The following is a 10244-nucleotide window of genomic DNA, read 5'->3' as shown; positions in this document are numbered from 1 at the left end:
GTGCATAATACAGGTCTTTATATCTCTATAAGTACTTATCTTTGCAAAATTTGAATGAGATTTTCTTAATCAGCATAGTCGAAAACCTCCAAAAGTAGTTATTCTAATGAAAATTGTAGAGGTGGACCTAATGTACAAATTTTCTCCCCATAAAAAGTAAAAAAAAAAAATTTAATGTGTGCGCAATTTTGAGAATCTGACCGGAAAAGAAATTTAAATAAAATACTCAACTGAATTCAATTCCCTATGCAATGAAATTTATGTAAAAAATATGGCATAGGTAATTGGTAAAAAAAATCGGTAATTGTGACTAAAACCAGACCCTAACTTGCAAATGCGTGCATGTCTGTCAATTGAGGTATGGAAACAAAAATTGGAAAATATCTAAATAGCTAATCTTGCAGAATTTGACCCAGATTCTCAGGATATCCCGTCAATCATGGATCAGGCATGACTGCCAATCATTGGATTAAGCCAAGTGCAGTAACAGATGCAGACCAATTTCAAAACCAACAAACAAATTGAAAAAAATAGAAATACATTAAATAAAAATAACAAAACTTACTGTATAGTGACTGAATATAAATGTTTTGTTTATTTCTTTTTCCAAATTTTTTTTGCAAATTATCAACAATTTCTTAAAAAAAACAAAAAAAAAAACATGAATATTTTATTTTTAAACGTAAATTGTTAGATGTAAGTAGTTTTTATTTTTTCAAGATTTTTTTCATTAATTTGTTTTTGCTCAACAGAATTTTTTTTCTGCTTTTTCTTCTTTAAACTTGGAAAAATGCCACAGAAATGTATTGAATGCTTCGGATTGCTTTTAGACCATCTTGCATCAAGCATCAGTTTTTGAGTGACAAGGAAGACAGAGAGTGAGGGATGAAGAGAGATGTGGGAGGAGTAAGGAAGTCAGAACTCCAGAGTTAGTTGACCAAATAAAGAATTTCATGGATAAGGGCCATCATGTGTCTATAGAGACAATAAGTGCACAGTTTGATGTCAGTGTGGGAATTGTCACCCAATTATTCTGAAGATGTGGAATATTTAGAAGTTTGTCCCAAGGATGTTCAGAGAAGATCAGAAAGAAAGACGTTGTCATGACAGCAGGGAGATGGTCAAGCTGATCAATTTAGATTCAGTAGTTCTTGATGCTCTGGTGACCTGTAATGAAAGCTGGATCTACTGCTATGACTCCGAGAGCAAGAGACAGAGTTCCCAGTGGAAGCATGCTAGCTCTCCCAGACATAAGAAGACCAGAGCAAATTCACCTAGAAACTTATGATGATCCCTTTTTTGACAGCATGATTTAACACTGGACTAACAGTCAAAATACTATGTTGAGGTTTTAAGGGAGTTCAGCAAGAGATTCTATCAGAAGATGCCAGCGCTCTTCAAATCGGATCAGTGGCATATCCACTAGGATAATGCACCAGCCAGAATTCCTTCCTTGTCACAGACTATTTAACCAAGATGGGTATCAAGACAGTTCCTCACCTTCCCTATAGTCCAGACCTTGTTCCCTGTGACTTTTTGTTATTCCCTAAGCTCAAGAAAAATTTTAGAAGCTATCGTTATGAGAAAATTGAGGAGATGAAAGTGGCTGTGACAAAGGTCATTGACATGCTCACGCAAGAGGATTTCCATAGGGCCTTCCATTAGTTGTTGGAATGGTACAGCAAGTGCATTGCAGTCGGTGGAGATTACTTTGAAGGGGACTGGAGTTTCAAGTGTGTACTATCAATAAAAGTGCTCATACGAAAAAGTCTGGAAACTTATTTAAGGCACCTTGCACTTGGCTGGCCTAAAAGTCTTTGGCAGTCTCTCCGAACAAAGTAGGGAATAAGTACCCTGACCAACTTCACTGCGATAAAACAAAAAAAGGACATTTTTATTTCTTATTCATGTGAGAATGTGCCTTGGTGAAAACCTTCTATTAATCGGCGCTCTTGTTAAATTTACCTTTAATGGTCCCGTGGATACCTTCCTACTTTTGACTTCAAGAAATTTCAGCATCTGCAACCTTGGTCCTAAAAATTGATAGATCCCAATTATGAATTGCTGAACACCAACTCACACCCTTACAAATAGGTCTCTGCTGGTGAGTTCTTATATTTAATAACTCTGCGTGAGGTCATATAATTGGTGACTCCTCTGTGAACCTTCAATATGCATTTTGCAATTTTAAATTACCACGTGATGTCGGCATCGGTCGGTCATCTTGGCTAATCAACCTACAAAAGTCCATATTGCTTTAAACATTCGACCATTGATTTAAAAACAGTTTATCACGATTCGATTCAGTGTTCTAAATTCTAAATTCTTATGTTGATTTTTAATGTAGGGAAACACAAAATGTTTTGTGAAAAAGTTATGTAAATATGTGAACCAACTCTACAAGAAAATCAACCTTAGTCATGAGTAAATAATATGACTCGTTTTTATTATTATTAAAAAAATGTATATCTCAATACAAAGATTTTTTTTAAATTTTATTGTCGCAATATAATAATATAACTTGTTTTTATTATTATTTAAAAATATATATATCAATACAATGTTTGATTCAAAAAAGGTTTATTGTTGCAATATTTGTTTAAAGATCCAATGTGTGTGTGAAGATGAAGGTGAAACTGGTATCGAGGAAAGATGTCCTTTTTTAGTTTATCACAGTCGGTTAGGGTACTTATTCCCTACTTCATCCATTTTTTGTTATGTGACCTTTGCGGCCACATCTCTAAGAGTTTGCACCAGTACTACGGTTGCTACTAGTAGGAATGGCAAATTTACCACTGGTGGTTTTAGTTTCTAGTTAACGTCAGTACTCTTGCTCATGGTCAGAATCTCAATTTTTAGTGCTTGCTGGAGTTTGATGGCATCAGGGAACCCTGTAAGAAAAGCCAGTTTGATAAGCCTTTCCAGACCAACTCCCCTGCAGCCAGCCAATCAAACCAACTGTCTGATGGTATATACGTTAACGTCCATATGCTCGTCAGTTCATCTAATCATAGTCAACTTTCTATAAGTTGTGAATGCTGTGGAGAAATGCGTGACTTACCTGGATAGACCACGTGCGGGTCGGTCACCGAAAATAAATAAAAAGAAAGAAAAGAAACGGTCAAGACTCTTATTTATATAGTAGTGATCACGTGAGTTAGAAGAATATGCAAATAGAGGTGAACGATTTTGCGATATAAAAAGCCTGTGTTGTTAAGAGGAGGGGCAGACTGTTGGCAGAAGTCAGTGCTGTCAGACGTGCTTTAGAATTTTGTTATTATATGCTGTGTTCGATTGTTGGGAGAGAGAAAAGAGAAGAGGAGGAACCAAGAAGACATTCTGCAGATACTTGACTTTGTGTTGGTTTTAAGCTATTTCGGCGCTTGGTGTGCAGTGACTAACAATGGACAGATTCGACATTCGCTTAATACCCGAGTTCGACGGATCTACCACTGGACCGGCTGTCGTCGAATGGATTGAAAAGGCAGAGAAAATCTGTAAACTGTGCAAAATTAAAGAACCAGCCACAGTTATCCCTTTGAGGCTAACCGGAGGGGCCTATGCAGTCTACCAACAACTCGGGGATGAACCAGACTTGGATGAAATCAAGCAGAGCCTGTATACAGCGTTTGGTACAGATCCATTTGTTGCGTGGCAACAGTTCACGAGCCGGACACTTCAACCCAAGGAAACAGTCGACGTGTACCTAGCCGACCTGCGAAAATTATCTGTACCGTTTGGTGGGGTCAACGATAAAATATTAAGCTGTGCTTTTTTGGTAGGCCTACCCGAGGAGGTCAGTAAACTGTTGCGGGCATCATCAAGAATCGATGAATTGTCAACTGATGAGTTATTGGCCCGATCTCGAAACATCTGTAAGGAACAGGAACCAATTGCAGCAGCAGCTCGTTTTCGACATGGAGGCAATGTGGACTCTCTTCCAGATAGTAATAAGCATGCCACCCCAGTGTGCTATAAATGTGGGGAGGCCAATCATTTTGCTAAAGAGTGCCGGAGTGATAGGAGAGGTGTATATCCACAATCAAAGAGACCAGTGCAATGCTATCGCTGCAATAAGTTTGGGCACATATCTCGCAACTGTTCAGGAAACGAAGTTGGGGGCAAGGTACTATCGCTACCCTTGCCCCCTGCCAACCAATAAACACAGGATTGCCTGTCATTAGCGTTAAACTTGATGATGTGCAGTGTTCAGCACTTATAGACACGGGGTGTTCCCGGTCTATAGTTAGTGCCCATTGCTGTCCGGTGTGGCGGAGGAACCCAGTCGGCGTTATGACCATCAATGGCTTATCACGGGTATGTTGTGGTGAAGGGACAGTCACAATCTGTACTGAGAAGGGTGACACAGCTAAAGTTGACGTTCTGGTGATGCAGGAGAAACCCCTTGGCTACGACATGTTGCTTGGAATTGATGCAATACAAGCACTAAGAGGCGTTACAATCACAGCAGCTAGAGGTATCAGGCTTGGGGAAGGGAAAGACGTCTGTGCAGCCATGTCGATTGAAGAAAAGGACTTCTGTGCTACATTTGATGACAACGAAAGGGTGTGGACTGCAAAGTGGAAATGGGCCATGGGCCAGGAACCAGATCGGCTGTGCAACACGATTCCAGAGTATGCAGTTTCTACCAAGAATAGGGCCGCATATGAAGAAGAACTTCAGATGTGGATTGACAATGGTTGGTTAATACCATACCCACAGGAACGTCTGGGACCACCCAAGGGATTAATTCCGCTCATGGCTGTTGAACAACCTACCAAAGAAAAAATTCGTCCCGTAATGGATTACCGAGAGTTGAATCGGCATGTTGATGCGTTTATCGGAAACGCAGATGTGTGCGCTGCTAAACTGAGAGAGTGGCGTCAAAAAGGGAGCAATGTAGCACTTCTGGATCTAAAGAGGGCCTACCTGCAGATACGTGTCCATGAGTCATTATGGCCGTTTCAGACAGTACTACTCAAGGGAAAACTATATTGTTTGACACGTTTGGGTTTTGGCCTAAACGTAGCACCCTTGATTATGACAACCATTATTAAAACTGTTTTGATGCAGGATATGACCACAGCAAAAGCTGCTTCAGCCTACATAGATGACATCTATGTTAATGAGGACATAATGTCTGCGGATGCAGTTCAAATAAAACTGAAAGAGTTTGGGTTAATAAGCAAAGACCCTAAGCGCCTAAAGGATGGAGTGCCCGTGCTAGGCCTCGAGATCTGGGAGGAGGGCAATACGCTGCGATGGAAACGAGGGAGCCCACTTCCAAAGTTACCCAATGTATTAACAAGACGTACTGTGTTTTCTATCTGTGGTAAATTGGTAGGACATCTACCTGTCTGTGGATGGCTCCGATCGGCAACAGGAGTGGTGAAAAGACGAGTGACTACAGTAAAAAAAGGATGGGACGATGTTGCGGATGATGATTCTCTCCAACAAATGATGGCTGAAATGTTGTCCAGAGTGCATAGGAATGACCCTGCCCGGGGTGAGTGGCAAGTGTCTGGAAACGAACTAAATGCATGGGTTGACGCAAGTTCATTGGCTACAGGTGTCGTGTTGGAGCAACTAGGTGTTGTTGTGGAAGATGCATGCTGGCTTCGTCCGAAAAATGATGCCCAACATATAAATTTGGCAGAACTTGATGCCACATTAAAAGGTCTTAATCTCGCATTGCAATGGCAGACTAATGTTGTGCATCTCCACACTGACTCATTGTGTGTTTACCATTGGTTAACCGACACCTTGACTGGAAAGGCTCGAGTTAAGACTAGAGCTGCAAGTGAAATGCTAGTACGAAGGAGACTAGCAATAATTGAGTGTCTAGTTGACGAATACAGCTTGCAGGTAAACATTATGTTAGTCTCGTCGATGCAGAATTTGGCTGATAGCTTGACTCGAGTACCAAAGAGGTGGATCGATGCAATGAGGCAGGGATCCGATCTTCAACAACAAACATGCGCAACTGTAACGGATCAATTAACACCTGACCAGATCCGTATGATACACCAGCAGATTGGACATCCTGGAATTCAGAGGACTGCATATTTTGTCCGAAGAGTATGCCCTGCAACTACAAAAGCATCAGTGAAAGCAGCCATACGTTCGTGTGAAGAGTGTCAGAGAATTGATCCGGCACCATCCCAATGGCAAAAAGGGAAGCTCGAGGTGGAGGGCAACTGGCAGCGAGTAGGGATGGACATAACACATTATGGGGACAAACATTTTTTGACCATGACGGATTGTGGCCCGACGCGTTTCACAATATGGCGCCTGTTGACACGACAGGATGCAGCCAGCATTATACAACAGTTGAGATCCGTCTTTTTTGAACGTGGTGTCCCGATTGAAATTCTGACTGATAATGCCGCCACATTTCGATGTCAAGAATTTCAGAAATTCGTGCACGAATGGGGGATTAAAATGCATTATCGGTGTGCATATTATCCCGAGGGTAATGGTATAGCAGAACGGTGTCACCGCACCATCAAAAGAATTGCAGCCAGGACGCAGTGCTCTATTCCAGAAGCTGTGTACTGGTATAATATAACACCCAAGGACAATGCAACACCAGCAACTGCACCAGCCAATGGGATTTACCAATATGAACAGCGTGTGAAAGGAGTTGATGCCATACCATCAGTGGTGAGTGTTGTCAATACACCATATCAGGTGGGAGACCTTGTTTGGATAAAACCCCCGAATGCTGGGTGCACTACGAAATTTTTCCGGGGAAAAATAGACGAAATCATAAGTCCTCAGACCATGTTGATTGGTGGCATACCACGTCACGTAAAAGATATCCGCCCTTGTTATACCTCTTCTGATTCTGAGGACGATGAGGAGGATCACACACCGTTCAGAGATGATCCTGATCACTTACTGCCCCTTCAGGTGAGCATAGAAACACCACCAACAGAACCAGACGAGGGAATGATGGGACATACTGATGACAATAGTGAGGAGAGCGATGGACACAAGGAAGTAATGCCTCATCGAAATACTCGACAGAGACGAATACTGCCCACCCCCCGTGATTGCGAAACCCCGCGAGAAGGGATGATGGAGCATACCGAGGAGATGACGCCTCCGATTCTTCGGAGAAGTACCCGACAAAGACGGATACTGCCTCCCTGTCCTGATTGTGAGACACCGCCTATGGAACCACGAGACGGGATAATGGAACAGACTGGTAGTAATGATGGTGGTAATGAAGAAAACAGCAATGAGGAAGTGCTGCCCCCAATTCTTCGAAGGAGTACCCGCCAACGACGATTGCCCGCATGTCCTGTTTGTGATCATGAGATCAGGGGGGAGTGTGGAGAAATGCGTGACTTACCTGGATAGACCACGTGCGGGTCGGTCACCGAAAATAAATAAAAAGAAAGAAAAGAAACGGTCAAGACTCTTATTTATATAGTAGTGATCACGTGAGTTAGAAGAATATGCAAATAGAGGTGAACGATTTTGCGATATAAAAAGCCTGTGTTGTTAAGAGGAGGGGCAGACTGTTGGCAGAAGTCAGTGCTGTCAGACGTGCTTTAGAGTTTTGTTATTATATGCTGTGTTCGATTGTTGGGAGAGAGAAAAGAGAAGAGGAGGAACCAAGAAGACATTCTGCAGATACTTGACTTTGTGTTGGTTTTAAATGCACCATCCATGAATGCTTTCTTTAACTAAGTCTCTATCTTCTCAACATCCAGTTGGTCACTCTCGTCCATTTCCAAGTAAAGGGCCAATGCATACCCCTCATATCATCCACTTTCTGAAGTGTCACTACCTACCTTAGTTTCTTCAGCCGCGCCATCACATCTTCCTTGCCGGTAGTTTCATCATATTACTGCTTATTCATATCTTCACCATCATAACGGCCGAAATAGCTTGAAAGCAGAAAAAAAAGGGCTGGAACTATTTTTCACTAAATTCTTTTAACTGTTAATCTACCAATTCTTCATTTGCTGCACCAATTCTCAATGTCTTTTTTCTCGTACAACACAAAAGTCTTTTCTCTTTCCACGATTCGTTCGCTTATTAATCCAAGCAGCAGCAATATTCTTCTTCTTTTTTCAACTGATAACAAACTCATTCGAACAAGACTTCTCAAAAATGGAAAACGTCTGTCACACAAAAAATCCGTCTTTTTATGCTGCCACCTCGAATTCTCAATAGCGGCTAAATTTGCATACATATTATTTTTGTATCTGATATAGATTAGCATGCAAGTGCTTTTCTACAGTGGACACATGTCAACCATGAGTGCTGTGAGAAGGTGAGAAGAGTCATAGTAATCTATGACTCTTCTCACCGCTATCATAATTTTGTAATTTCATTTAGTAAAGCAAAAAAACAAAAAAAACAAAGACAAAAAGCCATAATAGCAGCCAAACACTTAACAAATGTCAACTTGGCAGATACTGTGTTAATGTGTAAAAACTATCTCATTAGTCATTCGATCAAATGATTTCAATTTAATAGAAAAGAGAACTTAATTGAACGATTACTGATTAATCAGCAACGTAGTGAATAAGGCCAATACTGATTACCTACCAATTAATCGGTGCATTCTGATGATCCCATTTTTGGTTTGATAAACATTCTAGCCCTTGGAAGTTGTTGTGAGTTCATGACTCCTTGCCAAAACAGGGAGTCAATTAAAAGAGTTGTAAATGAAGGGGAACAGGGTAATAGTGTTTCTTAGTAAAAAATTTGGTGCAGATAACTATCTGCTTGGTACAGAAATAAAGTCACAATAGCAGAAACAGGTTAACTGCTGTTTTCAAGTAAATGAATAGTCTTTGGGGCGGGGACAACTGTGTGCTTGGCACCAGAATATTGTAATAACAGAAGGAACAGTGAAATTCCTTCAGACTTTCTCCAACCAATAATGTTCTCTGCTTGTCCTGACGACTTGTTAAAAAAAGGGTTCAGCGTTTCTGTGCCTGAGACATTGTCTTTGACACTTTCGGTCCTCTTTTGTTGTTAGTGTCAGTATCGTCAGGCGTCACATCTTTTCAGAGTGCTCAATCAAGGTTGTTATCTTTATGGTGATTTTTTTGTCTTCCTGGAGAACAAGAATAAATCTTGCCTTGTGGAGTATCCAGCTTACTGCTAATTTTTACTTGCAGAAGATACACCATTCCTTGTATAAGTCAGTGTGGATCCATGCCGAGATCTTACTTAGGTTTCAAATACAGCCAGCCATGGTTCTCCCCAGAATGTGCTGCTGCTATCGCGCACAGAAATCACTTTTTCCATAGCTACCAACGTAATAGATGCACTGAGACTAAAGCTGCTTTTAGGTCTGCCAGCAACCACTGTAAAAGAGTAATAAAAAATGCAAGAGAGCTATATGCCCAGTCTGTTAAATCCAAGGTAGCTGATCAGCGGCTTGGATCCCACCAGTTTTGGCAAATAACAAATAGGATCCTGAACAGAAGTGTGCGTTCTATCCCAACCATTATCAATGGACCAGAGGTCATCTCGTCAGCGTCAGACAAGGCCAAACTATTTGCAAAGAACTTTGCAACTAATTCTATCCTATGCGACGAAGGCCATCAACTCCCCATATTTCCTCCTATAACACAGAACAAGCTAGGTAACATACAAATATCCGTGCATGAGGTCGCCAAGCCAATAAAGAACCTAGATTCCAGTAAAGCAACTGGCCCTGATGGCGTCCCAATTATAGTGTTAAAAAAGCTTCAACCAGAACTTGCTCCCATACTTACGAAACTATTTAAGCGCTGCCTTAAGGAGAAGTGCTTTCCGACTCCCTGGAAGACCTCATCAGTTTGCCCTGTATTTAAGAATTCAGGTGATAAGTCATCTCCCTCTCAGTACAGACCTATAAGTCTCCTGTGTGTTATGAGTAAGTTGCTGGAATCCATATTAAATAGAGAAATAGTCAACCACCTCAGCAGGAATAACCTTCTTAGTGACACACAATATGGTTGCCGCTCTGCAAGATCTACCGCAGATGTGCTGACGGTTATATCCCACAGGATTAGTGAATCTCTTGACAAAGGCTTCCTTTCTAGGGCAATTGCTCTTGACATATCAAAGGCCTTCGACAAGGTATGGCATAAGGGTCTACTTCACAAGATTTCCAGCTACGGTATCACTGGAAATGTTTTCTCAATCATTAAATCATTTCTCTCCGATAGGCTCATAAGAGTAGTGGTAGATGGACAAAAATCGGAGGCCTGCAATATAAATGCTGGAGTCCC

Source organism: Euprymna scolopes, chromosome 8 (assembly GCF_053919585.1).
Source record: "Euprymna scolopes isolate OS-2025 chromosome 8, ASM5391958v1, whole genome shotgun sequence".
In the NCBI taxonomy this organism is placed as follows: Eukaryota; Metazoa; Mollusca; class Cephalopoda; order Sepiida; family Sepiolidae; genus Euprymna; species Euprymna scolopes.
The sequence above is the reverse complement of the archived record's forward strand: the minus strand, read 5'-3'. Positions refer to the sequence as shown.